The sequence below is a fragment of the Scyliorhinus canicula genome, chromosome 9 (assembly GCF_902713615.1).
Source record: "Scyliorhinus canicula chromosome 9, sScyCan1.1, whole genome shotgun sequence".
NCBI lineage: Eukaryota > Metazoa > Chordata > Chondrichthyes > Carcharhiniformes > Scyliorhinidae > Scyliorhinus > Scyliorhinus canicula.
The window spans coordinates 172,287,100-172,313,817 of NC_052154.1; the positions used below are offsets into that span (position 1 = coordinate 172,287,100).

Genomic DNA, 26,718 nt, shown 5'->3' on the forward strand with positions numbered 1-26,718 from the left:
CTCCACACTGGTTTGAGGCATAAGATATTGGGTCCATACATTGCCTTGGTGGCACTGAAGTAATCCTGTGTGTCATGCGAGGAGTTGCAGCTACTTGGCTTTCTCGGTCCACCATTGGTTCTTGATTTCCCTAGTTCTTCTTTGTACCTCTGGCTTGGTTAATTGATGAACTCTCCTCTTTGCTTATGTTGTTCTGCCAGGCACGGAGAGCTTTCCTCTTGTTCATGAGGTCTTAGATGGTGTTGTCATTTTTGTTGAACCAGTCTTGGTGTTTCCTGGTCTTTTAGCTGATGGTTTCATCACGACTTGGGATAATGGTGTTCTTCAGCTCTTTCCACTTTTCCGCCACTCCATCCGAATGGATACTTTGGAGATTTTGGGGAACACATTGTTGGAAATTCATGCTTGGCTTTTGAAGGTGCTCAACGTTGATCTTTTTTCTGAGCTTTTTCTTCATCACCTGCTTCTGGTGGAGTTTGATGAACATAGAGGAGCAGATAAGCTGTGGTCTGTCATCAGTCATCTGCAATGGGCATCGCTTTGGCAATGAGGGCATCCTTTTGGTCTCTGGATCGGACAATGAGAAAGTCGATCACGTATCAGTGCTTTGATCGTGGAAACTCCAGGAAGTCTTGAGCTTGTGTTTTTGGCCGAACAGTGTGTAGTGATGACGAGCTGGTGTTCTGCACATTTGGCGAGCAGGTGAAGCCTGTTAGAGTTGCAATTCCCAACCCTTTCCTTTGTGGTGGTTCCTTTCCAGATTTGGGAGTCCTGTCCAACGCTGGCATTGAAGTCCCCAAGGAATATGATCTTATCTTAGGAATGTTGGAGAGTATCGTGTCCAGGGTGGAGTAAAAGCCTTCTTTGGACTCTGGTTTCCAGGGTTGGGGTGTAGGCATACACGACCGTTGCCTGCTGGTTCTTGGCAAGTTGCAGACGGTGGGTCATAAGGAGCTCGAGGGTTGGTTGACGAGTTTGTTTTTTTTTTAAATTTTAGAGTACCCAATTATTTTTTTTCTAATTAAGGGGCAATTTAGCGTGGCCAATCCACCTAACCTGCACATCTTTGGGTTGTGGGGGCAAAACCCACGCAGACAAGGGGAGAATGTGCAAACTCCACATGGACAATGTACGAGTTCTTTCTTGATGGCGAAACCAATTCCATATGCCTTGGGGTGATCCTCAGTGGGTAGCACAATGGTTAGCACAATTGCATCATAGCTCCATGGTCCCAGGTTCGATTCCCGGCTTGGGTCACTGTCTATGTGGAGTCTGCACATTCTCCCCGTGTCTGCGTGGGTTTCCTGCGGGTGCTCCGGTTTCCTCCCACAGTCCAAAGATGTGTGGGTTAGGTGGATTGGCCATGATAAATTGCCCTTAGTGTCCAAAAAGGTGAGGTGGGGTTACGGGGATAGGGTGGAGGCATTGGCCTAAGTAGGGTGCACTTTACAACAGCCGGTGCAGACTCGATGGGCTGAATGGCCTCCTGCACTGTAAAATCTATGATCCTCCGGTTTTCCTCTCCAGAAGGAATTCTTTGCTATTCAGTAGCCAAAGGAATGGATGTTTTAGTAAATATGCACCCAAGTATATCTACATGTATGTGTATGTATGCAAGGTGTGTTTTACTCACATTTTAGTGCATGAATTTAAAATTGTCATCTGTGGCTAGTCAATTATGTCTGTTGTAACACTGAACTAGTAGGAAGCAAATTGACACAAACTTGGGAATTGTAAACATTTTTATTTAATTCTTTTAAAAAACCTGTCCATTTTGGAATCCTTCCACTATCTATTCTAAACTTACGTTCCTGACTTTTTAAAAATCAAACTCTTGTTGCACATGAGCTTTCATCAGTCAACTTTATTTTCACCGCCTCTTTACGAGAGAAAATTCTGCTTGTTGCTTTGTTTTAATGCAAAGTGTTGTTTAGCAGAGTTGTTGACATTGAATCAGTTTATTTGGTTACAACATGGATCTGGTGAAGGACAGTATTTGCTGAACCAGTGTGTGGAAAGTTTATTGATTAAAAAAAAAAATACTAAGTAAAACTTTTACCAGTAACTTTTTTTTAGTGGTCAAGATTTGCGTTTAGAAAGGTTACCTTGAACTAATTTTTCAGACAAATAGTTTTTATGTTTACAATTTTTGTGTGACAATTAAAAATTACTCCTCTTTGGTGTACTTCATATTCTACTTTACGGGAGACGGGACAAAGTGGTATTGTCACTGGACTAATAAGCCAGAGACCTAGAGTAATGCTCTGGGGACCCAGGTTCAAATCCCACCACTGCAGATGGTGAAATTTAAATTCAATAAATATCTGGAATTAAAGTCTAATGATGACCATGAAACCATTGACGTTTGTTGTAAAAACTAATGTCCTTTAGGGAAAGAAATCTGCCATCTTTGCCTGGTCTGGCCTACATATGACTCCAGATCCACAGCAATATGATTGACTTTAATTGCCCCTCAAGGGCCATTAGGGATGGGCAATAAATGCTCGGCCAGTCTGCAACGCCCATGTCTCGTGAACAAAAAAAAAATCACTTTTGTAGGATTTGATCTCTGAATCTAATCAACACCAGGAAATAATGGAAAATTGAAAAGGAACCAATTATATTATACTGCTCTTATTAACTCGCTATTCTGAACTTTTACATCGAAACTTGGGTCATGTGTACAACTTTTTATGTGCGTTGATGAATAGATACAGCATTTTACAGCACAAGAGCAGGTGATCTGCACACTTTCCCCAAAAAGGTATCCATTTTCTTTTAAAATCTTTTCATTGCTTCCGTTGCTTTATGTAGGTACAAACACAACATTTGGCATCTCCTTCATTCTTTTGATCATTGTCTTATTTATGTGCTCTAGTTATAGATTTACTGACTGAATGGTGGAAATAGATTTCCCTATTTACCTTATCAAAACTCTTGATAATTTCAAAACCTATCCTCTGCCTTTTAAAAATGTTATAATGTTATAACTCTCCAACTGGTTCTGTAACTAAAGTAATTTTAAAGGCTAATGCAATTTGGATCTTTACATCAAGGGAGCTAGAATTTAAAAAATGAAGTAGTTCTTCAGTTGTATAGAATCATGATCTGACCCCATCTGGAGAATGTCATTCAATCTTAGGAGCTGCCCTTCTTGTCCCATAATCCAATGCTGAATGAGTGGAAATTTCTTTGAGCTAAATATTGAGAAACCAAAGTTATTGCCTTTAAATAGCCTGTAGGCTATTTAAGGCTGAACTGGACAGTTTACAATTTAGTTTACCACAAAGGCCATTTTCCAACCACATTCATCCCAACACTAAGACCATGTTCTTCTACTTCTGTAACATTATTTCTGTCACATTTCTTAACTCTGCCTCTCAGTTCATCTGCTGAAACCCTCATCCATTCTATCTTTCAACCTCCATGAATGAAGATCATGCAAAACACTGCTGGCTCTTTCTAGCTTGCTCTGGGTCCTGTTCACCCATCACCTCTGCTTATTGACCCTCCATTAGGGGGAGCAGTGGCATAGTGGTATTGTCACTGGACTAGAAATCCAGAGTACTGCTGGGTTCCCGGGTTCGAACGCCACCATGGAAGATGGGGAAACATTGGTTCCAAGGTAAGCAGTGCCCCACTTTTCATCTTCATTTTCAGATCCCTCCCTGGCCTGGCCATCCTTATTTCTGTAGTTTCCTCCAGCCTTCAAATATCTGCACTCTTTTTAATCCATCAGTTTCATCACTTCATCAGTTGTGGTCATCTTTCATGGCTCTAAGCTCTGGAATTCCCTCTGTTAGGAAAATAAATGTTGTTTTAAGGGATTTATATTTGTATTGGTAAACATTAGAAATAAGGAAATTGGTTTAATTAACTTGCCAGGAAGGGTAAAATCCTTAGATTCATGCTGGATAAAGGTGTTTGTATGTGTGGGGATTGGTTAAGTCTCAACTGTGTCTCTATTTAGCGTGGCCAATCCATCTACCAGGCACATCTTTGGGTTGTGGGGGGTGACACTCACACAGACACGGGGAGAATGTGCAAACTCCACATGGAGAGTGACCGGGGCCGGGATCGAACCTGGGTCCTCAGTGCCGTGAGGCAGCAATGTAAACCACCGTGCCACCGATTGTGTCTCTATTGTGCTTGGAGAGGTTCACGGCTGAAGTAATATATAGTACAAGTAAATCATTGCTTAGTACCAGGAAGTTACTTTCCAGAGTGAAGGTTTTTACTTTGATCTTAGTTTTAACTGGAAGCTAGAGCAATCGGAGTCAGATCACTATGGTGTGAACAGCTCTCAACTCTGCCAGGAGAAGCTGGACAGTACAAGGGTGTTGCAAAGGGGCAAACTTGCCTAAGGAACCAGATACAATCGCGATAACCAGGGAATTGGGATAGAAAGGAAGTTTAGGCCACCTGAAGTTAGAAAGAACAGAGGCCAAGGTTTTCTTCAGAAGAATTTTAGGAAGAATAAACAAATGCATTCTTGAGTTAAAGAAACAATTACAGTAATGAGTTGTAAGTGGCACAGCAGACTTCGGAGGTAGGTGAAACATTTGATATCAATAATCTGGGTATCGTGTTAAAGCAATTGTGAGCAGTTTACACAGCAGTCAAGACAGTGCTGTTAGGAAGGGTGTTTCAGGACTTTGATCCAGTGACGGTGAAGTAAAGAGTTCCAAGTCAGAATGATTTGTGATTTTGAGGAGAACCTGCCGGTAATGGTGTTCCCATGTATCTAAATGCCCTTGCCCTTCGAGGAGGTAGAGGTCATAGGTTTGGAAGGTGCTGCCAAAGGAGCTCTTGTAAGTTGCTGCAGTGCATTCTAACAGATGGTGCACACTAATCCCACTTTGCATCGGTAGTGGAGGGAATGAATGCTGAAGATGAATTGGGTGCCAATCAAGTGGGCTGCTTCTGGATGGTGGGATTGTCATATAAGGAGAGACAAGGTCGGTTTGGATTATATTCATTAGAGTTTAGAAGAATGAGAAGGGATCTCATAGAAACATAAAATTCTAACAGGATTAGACAGGGTGGGAAGAGAGAGAGAGACTGGATAACGGTATTGAGCTTGGATCAGCCATGATCATGAATGGCAGATCAGGCTCGAAGGGCCAAATGGCTTCCTCCTGCTCTATTTTCTATGTATGTGTCAAACTTTTTGAATGTTGTTGGAGCTGCATTCATCCAGGCAAGTGGAGAATATTCCACCATATTCTTGACTCGTGCCTTGTAGATGGTGAACAGGCTTGGGGAGTTGCTTGCTGCAGAATTCTCAGCGTCAAATAATAATAATAATTATCTTCTAGCCACAGTATTTATATGTCTGACCCAGTTCGGTTTCTGGTCAATGGTAGCCCCCACCCAGGATGTTGATAATGTGGGATTTAGTGATGGTAATATAATTGAATGTCAAGGAGAGATTCCCTCTTGTTGGAGATGGTCATTGTCTGGCACTTGTGTGGCGTGAATGTTACTTGCCACTTGGCAGCCCAAGACTGAATCTTATTCGGGTCTTTCTGGATATGAACGTACGCTGCTTCAGAACCTAATGTGTCCTGAATGGTGCCAAACAATGTGCAATCATCAGTGAACATCTCCACTCTGATATTATGATTAAGGATAGGACATTAATGAAGTATGATGGTTGGGCCTAGGAAACAATCCTGAGGAACTCTGTGGATCATATGGCTGAGGACATTACAGAGACAGAGAGGGGTGAGACCATTGAGGGATTGAAAGCAAAATTGAAAATTTTAAAATCAAGACATTGTTTGACCAGGAACTTGTGTAGGTCAGCAAGCAGGGTAATTAATCATGGTGAGTGAACTTATTATATGTTGAGACATGGACATGGGGCTGCAGAATTGTGGATTAATTCAAGCTTTTTAATAATTTTTATTAGTGTCACAAGTACGCTTACGTTAACACTGCAATGATTGTGGTGGAATTAGGTAAACCAGCCAGTAGAATGTTGAAATAGTCAGTTCTAAAGGTAAGAAAGACATTATTGATGGTGCCAGCAACAGATGAACAGTGATGGGGTGAGGTTCGAATGGGAATAGGAAGTCTTGTGATAGTGAGAATATGAGCTCAGAAGAGGATTGTTTTTTAAAATAAATTTAGAGTATCCAATTCATTTTTTTTTTCCAATTAAGGGGCAGTTTTTGCGGGGCCAATTCACCTACCCTGCACAACTTTGGGTTGTGGGGGTGAAACCCATGCAAATACAGGGAGGATGTGCAAACTCCACACGGTCAGTGACCCAGAGCCAGGATCGAACCTAGGACCTCGGCGCAGTGAGGCAGCAGTGCTAACCACTGTGCCACCGTGCTGCCCCCTCAGAAGAGGATAGTTAATCTCTGGAATTCTCATCCCTCACTGGAAGTGAAGGCTGGGTCATCAAATATATTGAATATATTCGAGGCTGAATTAGACAGATTTTTAATTGACATGGGAGTTGAATGTTATGGGGGAATGAGGAAAGTGAAGTTAAGGCCACATCAAATCAACCATGATCTTATTGACAGGTGGAGTAGGCTCAGATTGTCAAATGGCTTACTCCTATTATCATCTTATGCTCATCCCTGGGTCAGATGATACCAAGATTGCGAACAGACTGACTTAATCTGGTTTTAAGAGTCTTCTCGGGCAGAAGGATGGAGTTTGGAGCAGGGACAGAAAACAATGGTATAGTCTTCCCAATGTTTTAGTCCTCCCAATGTTTATGACACTACTTAAAAAATACTTGGTTTTTGGTCATCTGTCTAATGACCCAGATTTTCGGATGAGTGACAATTGTCAGTGGGTTTCCCCTTCTCTTGAACTTTCCCACTACTCAATGCTGCTCAGCATTTCTTGTGGGACTTTCCGAGTCTGCTTTCCCAGAAATGTGGAGTGCAGTGACCCTCGGAGCTCCGTCACAGAAGAGTAAACCTGGAGGAAAGACGGGACTGCTGTATGGTAAGTTTGAAGGCCTAGGTTGTATGTGAATGGCTGATGGGTTGAATGAGTGGGTAGGGTGGTGAGGTAGGTAAGTGGCAGAGGTGGCAGTTGAGTGACTGGGATGGTTTGTCAAGGGGAGGGATGGGCTTGGGGCAGGGTGGGGTAGTAGGTGGGTGGGGGGGGGGGAATTGGTCAGAGAGAGCTGGTATTAGTTATTGGGAGGTCAGTTCTGTAGTTATCCAGATGTTAAATGTTTCAACATTTTCTGAGTAGCTATCCAGGTAAATACATCAGAACTGTCTGAAGTTTCCGACTCTAGCTAAGACTCGCAACGTTCATTGTGGGTCTGAGGTGTTCGGGGAATTGTCCATCGGATGTTGAACCTTTGCAAGCAATTCCCAAGTAGGCCGGAACCCGGAACATCAGGATTTCCACAGAGCACTGATCTGCATCTCAGTTGGCAAATGGAAGATTGGGCCAATGTTGCCTTGTGTGGCTGTTCATCAATCTTTTACAATAACAAAACTGTGAAGTGCCGTGGGAAATTAAAAGTGCTATATAAGTGCAAGTTATTGTATTGATCTTGGAAGCGATGCCTAGCAGATTTACCAGAATGGCGCAGAGGTGTAAACAATTGCATTACAAGGACTGGTTGCATTGACCAGTGCTTACTGCTGACTGAATCAGAGAATGGTTACTGTACAGAAAGAGGTCATTCTGCTCAATATTGCCTGAAGAAGCAATTCACCTTGTGCCACTCTGCTGCCTTCTCCCTGTAACCGTGCACATTATTCCTTTTCAGATGCTCAAAATTTGAGGCTAGTTTAGTTGGACAGCTGGTTTGTGATGCAGAGCGAGGCCAACAGCGCAGGTTCAACTCCCATTTTGGCTAAGGTTATTCATGAATGTCAATCTTGCCCCTCGCATGAGGTGAAAATGAAACAAAATGAAAATGAAATGAAAATCGCTTATTGTCACAAGTAGGCTTCAAATGAAGTTACTGTGAAAAGCCCCTAGTTGCCACATTCCAGCGCCTGTTCGGGGAGGCTGGTACGGGAATTGAACCGTGCTGCTGGCCTGCTTTGGTCTGCTTTCAAAACCAGCGATTTAGCCCTGTGCTAAACCAGCCCCTAGATGCGGTGATCCCCCATTTAAATCACCACCTGTCAGCTCTCCCCCTCAAAGTGGAAAGCTCCCTCATGGTGACTTTGCTTTAATCAAAATTCCTCAAGTGCTTTGATTGAACCTACTATCACCAAATTCTCAAACTGCATTCCCTGGTGTGTGAAAAGGTTCCCCCTCATGTTGGCATTGCTTCTTTTGCCAATTAGTTTTAATTTGTGCCCTGTGGTTTATGATTCTTGCCCCCAGTTACTTCCTATCTACTGTCAAAAACCTTCATGACTCAAATCTCCTCTCAACCATGTCTTCTCCAAGGAAAACAGTTCTAACTTCTCCATTCTATGTACGTGGCAGAAGTTCCTCATCTCTAAAATCATTCTCCTGATTCCTTTCTGTGCCCTGTCTAATACCTTTACTTCCTTCCGAAAGTGTGGTACCAAAATTGGACATACTGCTCCAGTTGAGGCCGAACCAATGAATTGTACAAGTTTATCATAACTTCCTTGCTTTTGTACCTATACCCCTGTGATGTCTGGGATGCCGTATATTTATCTAATCATACACTCAACTTGTCCTGCTACCTTCAATAATGTATGCATGTATGTCCCCAGTTCCTGCACCCCCTTTAAAATTATACCCTTGATTTTATATTGTCTCTATGTTCTTGTTCTTTTTATCAAAATGAATCACTTTATGCTTCTCTGCATTGTTTATTTGCCCTTTGCCCTTTTACCTCCCATTCTATCAACTTATGTCCTTTTGAACTTTTATACTATCCTCCTCAGCTCACAACACTTCCAAGTTTTATATCATCCCCACGTTTGAAATTGTGCTGTGTATACCAAGGTTTATGTTATTAATGTAAATCAGGAAGAGAAGTGGTCATATCACTGACCCCTCTGAATTTCCACTAGAAAAACAACAATTAATCACGACTTCTGTTTCCTGTCACTTGGCTAATTTTGGTCCATGTTGCTACTGTTCTTTTGATTCCTTGAGCTCGAACTTTGCTCTTAAGTTTGTTTATCAAATGCCTTTTGGAAGTCTATGTACACCACATCAGCTGCATTACTTTTCTCAAACTGTTCTGGTAGGTCTTCAAAACAAAAACTTCAAGTTAGTTAAACATGATTTGCCATAAAAATTCCATGCTGGCTTGCCTTAATTAAACTATATTTGCCCAAGTAGCAATTAATTTTGTGCTAAATAATTATAGAAGCTTCCCTGCCACTAAGGTTAGACTGACTGGTCTGACGTTGCAGGGCTGATCTTTATGCTTTTTTTTTGAATAAGGGTATAGCATTTGCAATTCTCTTTTCCTCTGGCACCATCCTTGAATTTAAAGAAAACTGGAAAATTATGGCCAGTGCCCCTGCAATTTCCAAATTCGCTTCCCTGCATATTCTTGGATGTATCTTATTTGGTCCAAGTGCCTTATCAACATTTACATGCAGACAGCTGATCCAATAGCACTTCCTTATCAGTTCTAAACCATTTGACTGTCTGAATTGCCTCCCCATTTACCATGGCCTGTGCTGCAGCATCTTCCTTGTTAAAGGCTGATGCAAAGTATAAATGTAATACCTCAGCCATGCCCCTATCCTCCATGTGTAAATCCCCTTTTTGGTCCCTGATCGGCACCACTCCTCCTTTTACCACTGTTTTACTATTTATATGTCAGTAAAATACTTTAGGTATCCCTTTTATGTCAACTGACAGTCTCTTCTTGTACTCCCTCTTTGCTTACTTGCTTATTCACTTCACCTCTGAACCTTCCATATTCTGCACATTCTTGGTTTTATTATCCATCTGATATATTTTTCTTCTTAATACCTATTTGCCATCCGGGATGCTCTGGATTTGCTTACCCTACCTTTCCCCGACTGCCAGAACTATTTTCTTCAAAGGTAGCTCATTGTTCAGTTAAAGTTTTGCCTTCCAATCTTTGATTCCACCTTACCTGAGTCAGATCCATTCTTAACCATTTTAGTTGGCTTCCTCTCCGTTAATCTTACCCTGGATTGTTCCTTCCTTTTCTATAGTCAACCTAAACTTTCTGAAACATTGATCACTGTCCCCTGACACTTGCTGACACTTGATCCACCTCATTCTTAAGGACCAGGTTTTGCAATGCTTCCTTTCTCTTTGGACGGAAACTTTAGAAACTCTCTTTGCCCTTTACACTGCTATTATTGCAGTCTTTAATTCAATAAAGTTCCCCGTTATAACTGTTTTAATTCTTGCACTTCTCTGTAATATTCTTCGCAAACATTTTCCTGCATTAGTTGGTGGCATATAGACTACATTGAGCAATGTAATTGCATCTTTTTTGTTCCTTGGCTATAACCAAATGGATGTTGTCCTCAACTCCTCTGGGGCATTCTCTTTTTTTAGCATGTCCCTCTTTTTGCCTCCGTTGTTTGTATGGTCATTTACCAAACTCCTCGGTGGTCTGCAGCTATTCAGTGACATCCTTGATTCTGGCACCAAGGAGGCAACCCACTATCCTGAATTCGCATCTATGGCTGCAGAAACATATGTTTATTTCCTCAATTATTTAATATCCAATAACTATTACTCCTCCAATCTTCTTTGTGCCCCTCTGATCAGTTGAGCTGTTTGTGTGGCTATGGGCATGATTCTGACTACACTCCTGAGATGAACCATCACTTTCATTAGTATTTGGAGCTGAATTCTAATTGGGGAGTGAGATGCCCTCTGGGGGCTCGTGAAATGCCTGCCTATTGCTTGACTACCTGGTGGTCACATCATTTAACATGATATCCACGAAGTGCTCAAGCTCCTGGATGAACCACAGTGATGGTAACTGCTGCTCAAGCTTCAAAGCCTAGAGCTTGAGCAGGTGCCACTGATGACACTTCATGCATATATGATTATTCAGTTCATCGGGCGCACCCTGGAATTCCCATTTGGACAGGATGTGCACTCGAGGTCTGAAGCTGCCATGCCTCTGTTTGTTAGATAGCACTACTAATAACACTTGCTGCTTAAAAGCTTGGCAGCTACTTACTTCCTTTTTTGTTAATGTGATTGACAGGGAAGTTAACTGAATGTTTCTGTGAACCTTTATCTGAAATCTAGCCCCTTCGACAAGCACCTTAACTTCGGAGAAAGGGAAACAGAGACAGCTACAATACATACCAGATACAATACATACCAACCAATCAACTTACTGCCTTCCTGTAAAGTCAGTTTTGACCATTTTTCTCTCATAATTTCAAACTAGTGCACCCTCATCCACTGTTGCTGCAGAGTTTCTCCTTGGGTAACTTTTTAATGAAAGCAAAGATCTAATGAACTCTGTGACGTGAGTTTCACCCTTGCTGACATTGAACTAACAGCAGAATAAAATGAATGGGATCTTCAATCAATAAGATTTGAATGGACACATTGGGTTAAGTTTGAATCTGAAACAGCCTAGCCAGCTGAAGGCGCAGCCAGCAGAAGGTGCAGCCAGCAAAGGTTAAATGATTAAAATCAGGGATGCTCAAGAGGCCAAGGTTAGAGCAGCATGAAATTGTTTAATGTTTGTGGGCTCTACTGCTTAAGCCATCATTTAGTGCTCATCTGTAATTTCCCAGTCGGTGGTGAGCTGCCGCCTTGAACTGCTGCCATCCATATGGCATGGACACACCCACAGTGTTGTTAGGAAGGGCGTTTCAGGATTTTGATCCAGCGACAGTGAAGGAAAAGAGTACCAAGTCAGAATAGTTTGTGACTTGGAGAAGAACTTGCCGGTAATGGTATTCCCATGCATCTGATGCCGTTGTCCTTCATGGTAGTAGAGGTGAACCAGCATTTATTACTCATCCCCAACTGCCCTTCATTTCATAGCTGGGGTTTTACAACAATTAACAATGGTTTCATGGTCATCACTGGACTTTTAATTTCAGATTTTTATATAATTTGAATTTCACCATCCGTTGTAGTGGGATTTGAACCTGGGACTCCCAGGTCTTTCCCAGAGTCCTGGGGAGATAGATGTCAAACAAAATTCAATCTGCTAAACTGGAAGCTTTTTTTCATTGTCTTGAGTTAACCATGGCCCCTGCTTGTGTTGTCACATGCAAATTTTATTAGCACCCCAGGCCAAAGTTATTCACTCATACGTATGAAATAATTTTACATAGCAAATGTGCCACACGTGTGAGGATTACTTGGATAATGTAGTGGATTATCTGAAGCATTGGCATTTCAGTTTGAAACTGATCCAAATGTGAAATTTCCCCATAGTCCCAGAAGATTACAGGCTGCACTCCTCTTTCAGAGAGAGCTGACTGGTGATTTAACCTGAGGGTCGGCTCAGTTGGCTAGACAGCTGGTTCTTGAAGCAGAGCGAGGCCAACAACACGGGTTCAATTCCATTACCAGCTAAGGTTATTCATGAAGGCCCACCTTCCCAACCTTGCCCCTTGCCCGAGGTGTGATGACCCTCCGGTTAAATCACCACGTCAGCACTTAAAGGGAAGAGCAGCCTACGGTCCTCTGGGACTGTGGTGATATTTACAAAGTGATCTTTATTCAACTCCATATTTATCCAGTGGTATTGTATTAAGGAATCATACATTTGGTTCTTAAATCGACAAGAGCAGGGGCAGCAGGGTAGCATGGTGGTTAGCATAAATGCTTCACAGCTCCAGGGTCCCAGGTTCGATTCCCGGCTGGGTCACTGTCTGTGTGGAGTCTGCACGTCCTCCCCCTGTGTGCGTGGGTTTCCTCCGGGTGCTCCGGTTTCCTCCCACAGTCCAAAGATGTGCGGGTTAGGTGGATTGGCCATGCTAAATTGCCCGTAGTGTCCTAATAAAAGTAAGGTTAAGGGGGGGGTTGTTGGGTTATGGGTATAGGGTGGATACGTGGGTTTGAGTAGGGTGATCATGGCTCGGCACAACATTGAGGGCCGAAGGGCCTGTTCTGTGCTGTACTGTTCTATGTTCTAAGAGACAATTTCCCATAGTTTGACATGAATTGTAAATGGACAAGAGACAATTTTCCATAGTTTGACATGAATTCACAGTCATTCATGTGAACTTGTTTGCTACAATAGAGATATTATACATTACAAAGAATTGCTAAGAAATAATGATGCAGAAATAGGCTGGTGTTTGAATTTAAGAAGTTCTCTTATGTGGTATGATGTACTAAAAGTGCATCTGGGAGACTGGGAGGAAGCTTCACACAAGTTAATTATCTGTACAATATTTTTGCCATGCGTTTACTTTCTCCCTGATGAATGAGGAAATGGCACCATGGCCTTTTTTTTTTGCCTTCTCATAGATATATATATAGTAAGGGCAATAGAATTAACACTGGGGTGCTTGGAACAAGATGGTGTTAGATTCTAACCGTTCAATGTTGACATGACAAAATATGGGGAAGATCTTAATGTTGAGATTTATGATTTTCTAAACTTGATCATTTGGAAGCGAATTGTCTGTCTTAGGACATGGGCAGCAGCCGACTACAATGACTGACCATTGTTTTAGCATCTCTTTCTGTCGGGCAATAGGGTACAGATGGGCATTTCCAAGGTAATCGCTCGGAATTGTAAAAATCTCCCAATTGTTTGACAATTGACCTGCTCCAGATGTTATTTTAGAGCAATTCCACGATACCTATGAGCACTATCCACTTTGGTATGATTCTGAAAAAGACACAGTAAAAGATGCATTTGTCTATCCAGCCTGTCCCATGTAGGTATGATTCTTAGTGTATCATAGTAGACATTCACCATCTGTCAGGAATCATAGAATCCCATGATCTCCTCCTGTATTTTTCAGACCCACTGGAGGGGATGGGGGGGGGGTCATGCGGATCTTAAGGGAATTTGGCAGTTTCTCGGGATATAAATTGAACGTGGGGAAGAACGAGTCGTTTGTGATCCAGGCTAAAGGACAGGAGAAGAGACTGAGTGAGCTGCCACTGAGGAGGGCAGAGAAGAGCTTTCGTTACCTAGGTATACAGGTGGCCCGGGAGTGGGATTTGTTGCATAAACTTAATCTGACTCGGCTGGTAGAACAAATGGAAGGGGACTTTAAAAGGTGGGACATGCTCCCTCTGTCTCTGGCGGGGAGGGTACAGACCATGAAAATGACGGTCCTCCCCAGGTTTCTATTTGTATTCCAGTGCCTTCCCATCTTCATCCCTAAGGCCTTTTTCAAGTGGGTTAATAAGATCATCTCGGGATTTGTGTGGGCGAACAAGACCCCGCGAGTAAAGAGAGTGCTGTTGGAACGCAGTCGGGGGGACGGTGGCTGGCGCTGCCGAACTTTTACAACTACCACTGGGCGGCCAACATTGCCATGATCAGGAAGTGGGTATTGGGGGAGGGGTTGGCATGGGAGCGGTTAGAGGCGGCGTCATGCAAAGGCACCAGTTTGGGAGCGCTGGTAACGGCACCTCTGCTGTTCTCACCGGCCTGCTACTGCACAAGTCTGGTGGTGGTGGCGGCACTGAAGATCTGGGGGCAGTGGAGGAGATGCAAAAGGGTGGAAGGAGCGTCGGTCTGGACCCCGCTTTGTAATAACCACAGATTTCTACCGGGCAGGATGGGTGGCGGGTTCCAGAGCTGGCAGAGAGTGGATATCAGAAGGATGGGTGACCTGTTTAGATGGGAGCTTTCCCAACCTGCAGGCGCTGGAGGTCAAATTTAAACTGCTGCCAGGGAACGGCTTTAAGTATCTGCAAGTGCAGACTTTCCTGAGGAAATAGATGGTGGCCTTCCCGCTGCTGCCTCCACGGGGAATACAGGATCGAGTAGTTTCCGGTACCTGGGTGGGGGAGGGGAAGGTGTCGGATATCTACCAGGTGCTGTTGGAGGCGGAGGAAACCCCAATGGAGGAGCTTAAAGGCAAATGGGAGGAGGAGTTAGGAGGGGAGTTAGAGACGGATCTATGGGCGGAAGCCCTAAGTAGGGTCAATTCCTCCTCGTGCGCTAGGCTTAGTTTAATCCAGTTTAAGGTGGTCCACCGGGCACACATGGCGGCGGCAAGGATGAGCAAGTTTTGTGGGGTAGAAGACAGATGTGCGGGGAGCCCAGCAAACCATGTCCATATGTTTTGGGCATGCTTGAAGGGTTCTGGCAGGGGTTTGCCAGGGCAATGTCCAAGGTGCTAGGTACGCGGGTGGTGCCGGGTCCAGAGGTGGCGATCTTTGGGGTGTCAGAAGACCCAGAAGTTCAGGAAGTGAAAGAGGCTGACATTCTAGCCTTTGCCCGGAGACAGATCCTGTTAATGTGGAGGGACCCGAAACCCCCGAGTGTAGAGACCTGGGTCAAAGACATGACTGAGTTTCTCAGCTTCGAGAAAATAAAGTTTGCCTTAAGAGGGAGGGTCAATGTTAGGGTTCTCCCGGAGGTGGCAGCTTTCTTAGGGAAATATAATTCAAAATGTCGGCAGTAGCAGCTTTCCGGGGTTGGGGGGGCGGGGGGAGGGAAGGAGTGTTGTGTTGTTTTTTGTTTTTTTTTTGTTGTGTTATTTTAGGTGGTCTGTGAAGACAGAGCTGTCTGGGGGAAATATCTATTTTTGCATTATGTTAATGCTTAACATTTATTGTTCTTTTTCTGTTTCTGTTATAAAATTTTACAAATACTTCAAGAAAAATATTTAAAAAAAAAGGAATCATAGAATCCCTACAGTGCAGAAAGAGGCCATTTGGTCCATCAAGTCTGCACCCACCCATCCTCTGAACGAGCCCTCCCCCAGGCCCATTCCCACAACCCCATGGAATGATCATGGCCAATCCATCTAACCAGCACATCTTTGGATTGTAGGATGGAACACACGCAGAGTCATGCAATCTCCTGGAAGAGATGAAAATAAACACACAAATCCAGGCCAATTCAGGGGAGGGAAAATCTGAGAAATTGCTTCCCAATCTATGAGCAGTTTAAAAATAGTCCAGAAGTTCACAACCTGTAATTTTGCCTACCCATGCAACCAATGAACAGGACACAACCAGTGGGCAGTCAGGACTCTCCGAGGTGGCATCACCACAAGGGAGCATGACATAAACACTATAAAAGGGATGAGGCACTCACACCCTGCCTCTTTCCACAGACAGACATCTAGAGAGTTAGACAGGTTTGATCAGCAGCATCACACCCCAGCACGTGGCTTAGAGGAAGCTGGTAGTTAGACTGAGCTACTACAATTAGACTAGCAGAGAGTCAAACTCATTTGAGAACTGTTAATACAGTAGTCCCCCTTTATAACGCGGGTGTTGGGTCCAAGACAGCCACCCGCGTTGTATCCGAGCCGCGGATATCCACGATGGGGGTTTTAAATTTATTTTAAAATCTATGCTAGCGCTTCCCATTGTGAGTCTACGGGGGGGCGGGGGGAGAGGTCAGACCCCCGTAGACTCACAATGGGAAGCGCTAGCATAGATTTTTAAATAAATTTAAAACCCCCATCGTGGATCCAATTAAAATTTCAGCGGCCGGCTCACTTTGATCCGGAGAGAGAAGCTGCTCTCTCACTGAAACAATCAGCCGGCCGCTGAAATTGACACTGCCGGCTGCGCTCTCCCTCCAATCCAACTTTTAAGTTTTAATGTTTCTGATTGGAGGGAGAGAGCAGCCGGCAGTGTCAATTTCTTTTTTTTTCCTCCGGCTTGCCCCCTCTCCCCCCACATCCTCCAACTAGACCCCTCTCCCCCCACACCCTCCGACTCGCCCCCTCTCCCCCCCAACACCCTCCGGCTCGCCCCCTCTCCCCCCACACCCTCCGGCTCGCCCCCCTCTCCCCCACACCCTCCGGCTCACCCCCTCTCCCCCCCACACCCTCCGGCTCGCCCCCTCTCCCCCCACACCCTCCAGCTCGCCCCCTCCCCACCCCACACCCTCCGGCTCACCCCCTCTCCCCCCACATCCTCCAACTAGACCCCTCTCCCCCCCCACACCCTCCGGCTCGCCCCCTCTCCCCCCACACCCTCCGGCTCGCTCCCTCTCCCCCACACCCTCCTGCTCTCCCCCACAGCGTCCAGCTCGCCCCCTGTCCCCCCCACACCCTCCGGCTCGCCCCCTCCCCACACCCTCCGGCTCGCCCCCTCCCCCCCTCTCCTCCCCGTCCCCCAACACCCGCAGGGCCCCCTCTCTCCCCCAACACCCGCAGGGCCCCCCTCTCTCCCCCAACACCCGCAGGGCCCCCCTCTCTCCCCCAACACCCGCAGGGCCCTTTTCTCTCCCCCCACACCCCCAGGGGGGTCTCCCCCACACCCGCCCACACCCGCTCCCCCCCCCAACCCCCCGCCCCCCCACCTCTCCCCCCCCCCACCCCCCCCAACACCCGCAGGGCCCCCCTCTCTCTCCCGCAACACCCGCAGGGCCTCCCTCTCTCCCCCACACCCCCAGGGGGGTCTCCCCCACACCCACAGGGGGGTCTCCCCCACACCCGCCCCCCTCCTCTTCCCCCCCCAACACCCGCCCCCCCTCCTCTCCCCCCCCAACACCCCCCCCCCCTCCTCTCCCCCCCAACACCCGCAGGGCCCCCCTCTCTCCCCCAACACCCGCAGGGCCCCCCTCTCTCCCCCCACACCCCCAGGGGGGTCTCCCCCACACCCACCCCCCTCCTCTTCCCCCCCCAACACCTCCCCCCCCCCCCCCCCAACACCCGCCCCCCTCCTCTTCCCCCCCCCACCACCCGCCCCCCCCCCCATTTCTTCCCCCCAACACCCGCCCCCCCCCTCGGCAGTGTCAATTTCAGCGGCCGGCTGATTGTTTCAGTGAGAGAGCAGCTTCCCTCTCCGGATCAAAGTGAGCCGGCCGCTGAAATTGACACTGCCGGCTGCTCTCTCCCTCCAATCCAACTTTTAAGTTTTAATGTTTCTGATTGGAGGGAGAGAGCAGCCGGCAGTGTCAATTTCAGCGGCCGGCTCACTTTGATCCGGAGAGGGAAGCTGCTCTCTCACTGAAACAATCAGCCGGCCGCTGAAATTGACACAACTGACAATTGGGGTCCATAAGCCCCCCCGCGATATATCGCGAACCGCGGTATTGCGGAGCGCGGTATAACGGGGGACTACTGTAGTTCAATAAACACGTTGAACTCATTTCAGAGTCTGGAGCATCCTTTAGTTAAGACTGCATCAAGTAGCAGCCTGTGTTATCTGAAGCAGCAGACCACAACCAGGATAACTATCTCTTCTCTAAAGTGATGGCCACCCCAGCCGGAAACCAGTTTAGGTCTCTTTAAAGAATGCTGCAAATCAGCATGCATCACACAGGGTCCAGTGCTCTCTGGATAGTTGCAGAAACCTAGTGGCCTGGGATTGTATGTTGCAATTTTTTATATGCCACTAACCTGCATTATTGTCTTCCTGTACAGTGGCTCTGTCAGTATTTTTGGTCCTTAATATAGTTTCATTTTTGGATGTTCTTAAAATGTGGAGAATTGTAAATGGGGGAAGCTTGTGGGAGAACGGAATTATAGTAGTCCCTTATAACATTTTTTAAAATTTAGAACACCCAATTCACTTTTTCCAATTTAAGGGAATTTAGCTTGGCCAATCCACCTAGCCTGCACATCTTTGGGTTGTGGGGGCGAAACCCACGCAAGCACGGGGAGAATGTGCAAACTCCACACGGACAGTGACCCAGAGCCGGGATCGAACCTGGGACCTCGGTGCCGTGAGGCTGCAGGGCTAACCCACTGCACCACCGTGCTGCCCATAGTCCCTTATAACATGGTTTAGTATAAACATCTGCAGGCTGAGGAACGGAGTTCATGTCGATGGCCTTGCTACTGTTCTCTTTTCACAGATGCTGCCTGACCTGCACATTGTTTCCAATATTTTCTGTTTTTATTTGAGCATACTACTACTTTGATTTTTTTTTAAAATGAGTAGCTTTTGCATTGGTAGAAAATCTGACTATCTACAGTAAATATTACAACACACCTACTAATGCATGTTTCTCTATAAACTTTAAAAATTGTCATCTTATTGGACAGAAACAGGCCATTGTAGCATTTGAAATTTGTGCTGTTGCTCGGGTGCCGAACAAAAAACTGTCGTCTCCATTCCACTGTGCGTCTTCACCTTAACCTCAAAGCAGTGCCTCCTCTTGTGTGATTTGTTTTCTTATTCTAGTCACTCTGTGGTCTTTGAGGAAAAAATACATTTTTGTCTCCATTGAGATGATGAAGTTTCGTTTGCATAAATTCCTTGCATTTGACATTATCATTCATCTGGTTTTGTTTCAAATCCAAGCTCTGGAGTTGAAAGGATATTCATTCGTATGCCATACCGCGGTGCTTTCTGCTTCTTCGGGAAATGTTTTTTTAATGGGAATTGTGGATTTCTTAAATCATGCAAAATGTGCATGAGTTCATATTCTATAAAAAGTTTGACTGGATGCTGCTGTAATTTGTGGCACTTGTCCAGTATGCAAGGACTGGTGAATTGGATGTAATTGATATTTTAGAGTAAAAGAAGAAAAGCAAGTAAACATTTGATGACCTAGTTTAATAACTACTTGTAATAAACTAGTTAGGTACTGACTTCCTGAGTTTTGAACCTGAACTGCATTTACAGTAAAGCCACAAGACTTAGAATGTGATTGGGGTTGGCAGAGCTAATTCAGAATAAACTTGGAAAAATCCTGTAAGGTACATCAGGGAGTTTGTTGGGTTTATGAGTTAAGCTTTGAGAAAATATCATGGTAATCAGTATTAACTTACTAGATGTTTTAAGGTCAAATTTTTATATTCGTTTGGGTGTGGCTGTTGGCACGTTGGAAAATAAAAATACTAAAATGTGTGACTACTTCATTTGCAATATCCTTTTTGTTTGAATGGTTTGACATGAAATCTGAGGCAGGGAAATAGTTTCATTTTTAAAATGATTTTTTGGAAATTATTTATTATGGCTAATTAATCCTTTTGTATTATTTCAGCTAGTTATTTGCCCGTGTACTGATTCATTTATTTTTGCTTGCAGTATATAGTTCCGTTAAATCTTATGGATTCATCGCCATAACCTTGCCAGATCTGCCATTGTGTAACTGTGTTTCCAGAACAGGTGAGTTATCTCATTATACCTTCAATGTAGTACTGCAGTAACCTATATTTTAAAAAGGAAATGATTTATGCATTTACTGAAAAGATTCTGTTGCTCAAAGATACTTGTATTCCGGTGCTGTGTTTGACCGAATAAAGGCCTAAAGAGATTTGCTTTTAATGCTATTTTTTCTATTTGCTACTTCATCTTTGTGTGTACCACTTGCCATTTTAAATGAATGCTTGTTTCTCGGGGTTTCCCCAGGCATTCAGTGGCAAGACTTTTAGTCTTAAAATCTGAATTGCTTTAGAAATGTTTGCTCTATTTTCAAATCTGGACTGCATAGAAAAACATGTCACATTCTTGGCAAAGTTACAAAAAATATGAAAATAGAAAATGCTGGAAATGCAAAGCAGGTCAGGTAGCATCTGTGGAACTAGAAATAGAGTTAACGTTTCAAGTGGGTAACTTTTCATCAAAACTGTGAAATGTAAGAGTTGTATCAGGTTTTAAGCAAGTACAACACCAAGGAAAGGTGGTGGAGTGGGAGACAGAAGAGATTATGGTGGTACAAATTTAAAGGAGATGATGGGACAAGTAAAGCGGCAAAAAGTGGTTCTAGAGGAGGGGGATGGGACAATTGGGCGCGGCCGTTTTGGCGCGGCCGTTTGGGCGCAGCCGTTTGGGTGCCATGGGACAATTGGGCGCAGCCAATTTGGCGCGGCCGTTTGGGCGCAGACGACAGAAATTCTTTTAGTTTTTGTGGCTAGTAACTTGTTGCAAATTGTTGCAAGTATTGTGCCAATATATAACGCCAATATATAAGCAGATGGTGATAGAACGCACCAGCACCCAACTCAACGCACCCGCACCAGCAGCCAACTCACCTGAGGCTAATTCACAAATAAAGAAATGTTATATTGGCGCCAAAACGTCCGGCGCCAAAACGGTTGGCGCCAAAACGGCCGCGCCAAAACGGCCGCGCCCAAATGGCTGCGCCAAAACGTACCTAACCCCTAGAGGAGAGTGTGAATGTGGAAAGCAGAATAGAATCATCAGCTGTTGCTGTGGAAATCGAGATGGTGGAGCTTGGGGGGGGGGGGGGGGTGCTGATTTGGAACCACTGTTGAGTTGGGAAGGCTGAAAACTGCCGGAATTGAATGGCGAGATGCTGTTCTTAGAACAGTACAGCACAGAACAGGCCCTTCGGCCCTCGATGTTGTGCCGAGCAAATGATCACCCTATACCCCCCCCCCCCCGCCCCCCCAACCTTACTTTTTAGGACACTACGGGCAATTTAGCATGGCCAATCCACCTAACCCGCACATCTTTGGACTGTGGGAGGAAACCTGAGCACCCGGAGGAAACCCACGCACACACGGGGAGGACGTGCAGACTCCGCACAGACAGTGATCCAGCCGGGAACCGAACCTGGGACCCTGGAGCTGTGAAGCATTTATGTGCTGTTCCTCAAGCTTGCTGTTGAGCTTCATTGGAGAAATATTGGAAGCTAAGAGTGGAGTGGGAAATTAAAAGTTAAGCAACTGGAATCTTGAGATCATGCTTGCAGACTGAATGGGGTTGTCCCCGTAAAGTGGTGTCTGTAGTGATATCCTGGTTGTGTTGTAATTCACCAACTGATCACTAGGAGTCTCTTTAGTATAGAAGTGAATTTAGAGCCAGGTGACCTCAGACTGACTGGAGAGCTGGGAGAGAGGCTGCTTGTGCATGATCATACTGTTATTCATCTGTTGTTTTGTATATAGTTGACCCATAGTTAATGTTAATAAATTGTTTATAGCTAAGGCTGCGAGTGCTCTTGTAATATAAATCAGGCCACCAGACAAAAATATTACATGGTACCAGGTGTAGATGGTATTAAACACTGAGGGGGGAAAAAACAAGACTGCCACGAGGTCCACAGAGATTTGAAGATTTTGCAAACTGCACAAATGAACTATAATGAGTCGTTGAAACCGCCAATGAGTCTCCGATCTCATGGTAATGTGGACAGCAACTGACCTGTGTTTAAACAACAATTTAATCTATTTCTTCAAATTTAGGAGATCAATCAGATTTGCATAAGGTAGCAATGCTCCTAACAACGGCAGGGCCCGAAGCAATTGCTGTGTTTAATATGTTTAAATTTGCAAACGATGGCGATGGTAAACGTTTTAACAAAGTAATTCAAAAATTTGATGCACATTGCAACCACAGAAAGAATGAAATTTATGAATGCTATGTGTTTAGGTCACGTTAACAGAAGACAGAAGAGTCCATAGATCATTTCATTACTGATTTAAAGTTAAAAGCTAATCCTGTAATTTTTCCACGGTCAAATCTTCATGATTCAGGACCAGAGTGTGTTTGGTGTGAATGAAAATAAGCTGAGCGAACGGTTGTTGAGGGAATTAGAGCTGTATTTGGATCTGTCAGGCTCACACGCAAGCAGCACACATAGCATTCGAAAATGTTTATCAGAGCGGAGTCTTCTTGCAAGGAAGCACTCCGGTTGCAGCCCTTTTTCCAAAAAGGCGGGACACTTCTGAAAAAAGGCAGGAAAGTCCCTGCAGCTCGTTGCACATCAACAAACACGTTAAAGAACAGGACAAAGTGTTTCTGTGGAAAAGATGTGATCAAAAGCACAAATTAAGGCAGTGTCCAACGTTTGGCAAGTTTTTTTCAGAAGCAAAAGAAAGATCACTTTGCTCAGAATTGTTACTTTAAGCTCAACCCAGATCAATCAGCACAGTGGAAAACACAGTCTCCAGAGATGAAACATCATTGTTTATTGGAGTAACAACAGAGAAGAAGAATTTTTTGGAGACGTCAAAGATTTCTTCAGCACTTAAAAAAAAAAATGCAAACCGATGCTCCATTTAAATAAATGTGGTTGATGTGGGCAAATGGCTACTACCACTTGGGAGTGAACGTTACAGTTGTCCAATTGAAGTTAGACACTGGTGCCTAATCAGCATCACTGATTTGAAACATCTAAAAATTCAGCCAATTAGAAGAAAACAGAAAATATCTGAGGGATTATAATGGTTCAAGCATTAAGTGTTATGGTGCTTGTGACCTAAGTGTGATGGTGAAGAACACAGTTTTTTCCGTCCCATTCTGCATTGTATCCGAGGGCTTGGATTCATGATTAGTTGATCAGTCCTGTGAAGAATTAGGTCTAGTGCAGTTGGTATATAGCATTCACAAAAGATTGGATCAACACACCATCGATTCTGAGAAGGCATACAGCATACTTGCCTTCATCGGACGGGGTATTGAGTACGAGTCGGCAGGTCATGTTACAGTTGTATAGGACTTTGGTTAGGCCACATTTGGAATACTGCATGCAGTTCTGGTCGCCACATTACCAGGAGGATGTGGATGCTTTCGAGAGGGTGCAGAGGAGGTTCACCAGGATGTTGCCTGGTATGGAGGGTGCTAGCTATGAAGAAAGGTTGAGTAGTTTAGGATTGTTTTCGTTGGAAAGACGGAGGTTCGGGGGGGGACCTGATTGAGGTCTACAAAATTGAGAGGCATGGACAGGGTGGATAGCAACAAGCTTTTTCCAAGAGTGGGGGTGTCAATTACAAGGGGTCACTATTTCAAGGTGAAAGGGGGAAAGTTTAAGGGAGATCTGTGTGGAAAGTTTTTTACGCAAAGGGTGGTGGGTGCCTGAAACGCTTTGCCAGCGGAGGTGGTAGAGGCGAGCACGATAGCATAATTTAAGATGCATCTAGACAGATATAAGAACGGGCGGGGAACAGAGGGAAGTAGATCCTTGGAAAATAGGCGACAGGTTTAAATAAAGGATCTGGATCGGCGCAGGCTGGGAGGGCCGAAGGGCTTGCTTCTGTGCTGTAATTTTCTTTGTTCTAACATTATCAGCAAATTCAGCGATGTATTCGCAGGTTTTGGTGGACTACCATTCACCTACAAGATACAACTCAAAAGAGAATGGGAAATCACTCACCAAGAAGAGTACCTGCACCTCTTCGGGATCGCCTCATAAAGGAGCTAGACAGAAAGACAAAATTAAAAGTAATCAAAGATAGTAGAACTGACCCATTGGGTGTATTCCATGGTATATGTAAAGAAAAAGAATGGTGATATTCGCATATGTATGGATCCCAAAGATCTTAACGAGAATATCAAAAGAGAACACCAAATACCAATAGCATCTGAGATGGCTGGTGCACAATTCTTTACAAAACTTGATGCATCTCAAGGTTTCAGAATAATAATCTTTATTGTCACAAGTAGGCTGACATTAACACTGCAATGAAGTTACTCTGAAAAGCCCCTCGTCGCCACATTCTGGCACCTGTTCAGGTACACTGAGGGAGAATTCAGAATGTCCAAATTACCAAACAGCACATCTTTTGGGACTTGTGGGAGGAAACTGGAGCACCCGGAGGAAACCCATGCAGACGCAGGGAGAACGTGCAGACACCACACAGACAGCCGGGAATCAAACCTGTGACCCTGGAGCCACCATGCCGCCCTCTGGCAGCTAAGGCTAGAGGAACAAAGTACTGCACTTTTAATACGCCAATTGGACGGTATTGCTTTCTGAGAATGCCGTTTGCCAGAATTTCGGCACCAGAGATTTTTTACCATGCCATGGAACCACATAATCGAAGGTGTACGTGTGTACGTGGATGATATCATCATTTGGGGCTCGACCATAGAAGAGCACAATACGAAGTTGCTTAAAGTTTTAACGAGTGTCAGGAGAAATGGGCTGAAGTTCAACAAGCAAAAGTGCCAATTTGGTGTAACTGAGAACACAGTCCTAGGTGACGAGCTTTCATCGCGTGGCATTTAATCTGACTAGGACAAAATCCAAGCAATTCTCAACATGCCATAACCACATGACAAGAAAGCCGCCTTAAGAATGATGGGTATGATCAATTTTAGAGGGAAATTCATTCCAAACCTGTCAGCAAAAGCAACACATCTACGTGATCTCCTGCACAAAACAGCGGAATTCACTTGGACTGAGAAGAGTGGAAGAAGCTCAAGTCTTCACGAACCACCACTCCAGTTCTCATTTTTTTTGACCTATCTAAGCAGATTGAAGTGTCAACAAACACGTCCTAAGGTTGTCTAGGAGCAGTTATTCTGCAACTCTAGCATGACGATTGGCAACCAATCACACATGCATCACGATCCATGACGACAACAGAGCAGAGGTACATTCAAATCGAAAAAGAATGCCTCGGTTTAGTTGTAGACTTGGGAGATATTTCACGGCTACGTGTATGGGCTTCCAACTTTCACAGTTGAGACAAATGATCGTCCTTTGGTTAACATCATCAACAAGAATATTAACCAAAGATCTCCGCGCATTCAGAGGTTGGTGATTAAGTTACAATGCTATGACTTTAATCTCAACGACATGCCAGGCAAATATTTGTTCTTAGTAGATGCATTATCGAGAGTGCTGATACAAAATATTAGTAGTGAAACAGCTGAAGATAGAGAGTTGCATGTCAATCCTATTTCCACACTACTACCAGTATCAGACACAAAACTACGTGAGATCCAAGGAGAGACCAGGAAGGATCAAACTCTTTAAGAGATGATGAGGATCATCAACTCACACTGGTCCAGAGGCTGATGTATGGAGTTCTACAATATAAGATCTGATTAATGGAGTGGTGCTTCGTTTGAACACGATAGTTATACCTCAGTCTCTTCACAAGGATGTACTTAAGCGGATACATGAAGGACATTTCTGGATTGAGAAGTGTAAACGGAGAGCTTGTGACTGTTTACTGGCCAGGTATAAACCAGGATATTGACAGGGTGGTCAGTTGTTGTGACACCTGCCAGACACATTGTTGCAAACAAACAAGGGAACCATAGCAAATATCTGATTTACCTACTGCACCATGGCAGAAAGTAGCTATGGACCTCTTTCACCTACGAGGGAAAGATTATTTAATTATCAGACTATTTTTCAAACCATCCCATGATGGCTCTACTGTCAAGCGTAACAGCAAGCATTGTAATACTGCATATCAAGTCAATTTTTGCGCGACACCAAATTCCTCAAGTCGTTGTGAGTGACAATGGTCCTTGTTTTAGCTGGAAAGTGTAGCAACACTTCACAGTCACGTGTGATTTCGGCAGGAAATGCAAAACAAAAGCTGTTGTAGGATAAGAGTGTCTAGAATACCCCTTGAGAAGTGATGACATTGTGAGAGTAGAAGATTCAGGCAATTGGTCGAGAAAACCCATTGTACTTGAAGTAGCACCTTGTTCTTACAATTTACAGATGGAGGGTTGGTTTTAAGAAGAAATCGTCACGCACTCTTGAAAACCAGAGAAGACTTTCACAACAGCGTGATAGATGACGAATCTACGTCAGCTGCAGTGTCAGATAGTTCAGTTCCTGAGCATGAGAATGTCATGGAGAACATTGGGCAGCACGGTAGCATGGTGGTTAGCATAAATGCTTTACAGCTCCAGGGTCCCAGGTTCGATTCCCGGCTGGGTCACTGTCTGTACGGAGTCTGCACGTCCTCCCCGTGTGTGCGTGGGTTTCCTCCGGGTGCTCCGGTTTCCTCCCACAGTCCAAAGATGTGCGGGTTAGGTGGATTGGCCATGCTAAATTGCCCG

General features: G+C 44.6%; 1 protein-coding gene across 6 annotated transcripts in view; it reads left to right on the forward strand.

Moving 5' to 3' along the window:
- Window positions 1–26,718, forward strand: part of ppp6r3 (protein phosphatase 6, regulatory subunit 3) — a 152,694-nt gene that overhangs the window by 12,849 nt on the left and 113,127 nt on the right. For all 6 annotated transcript variants that reach the window (XM_038808206.1, XM_038808207.1, XM_038808204.1 and 3 more), the window contains exon 2: window positions 20,032–20,112. The gene's annotated coding sequence lies outside the window, so the exon portion shown is untranslated. The remainder of the gene's footprint in view (window positions 1–20,031; window positions 20,113–26,718) is intronic.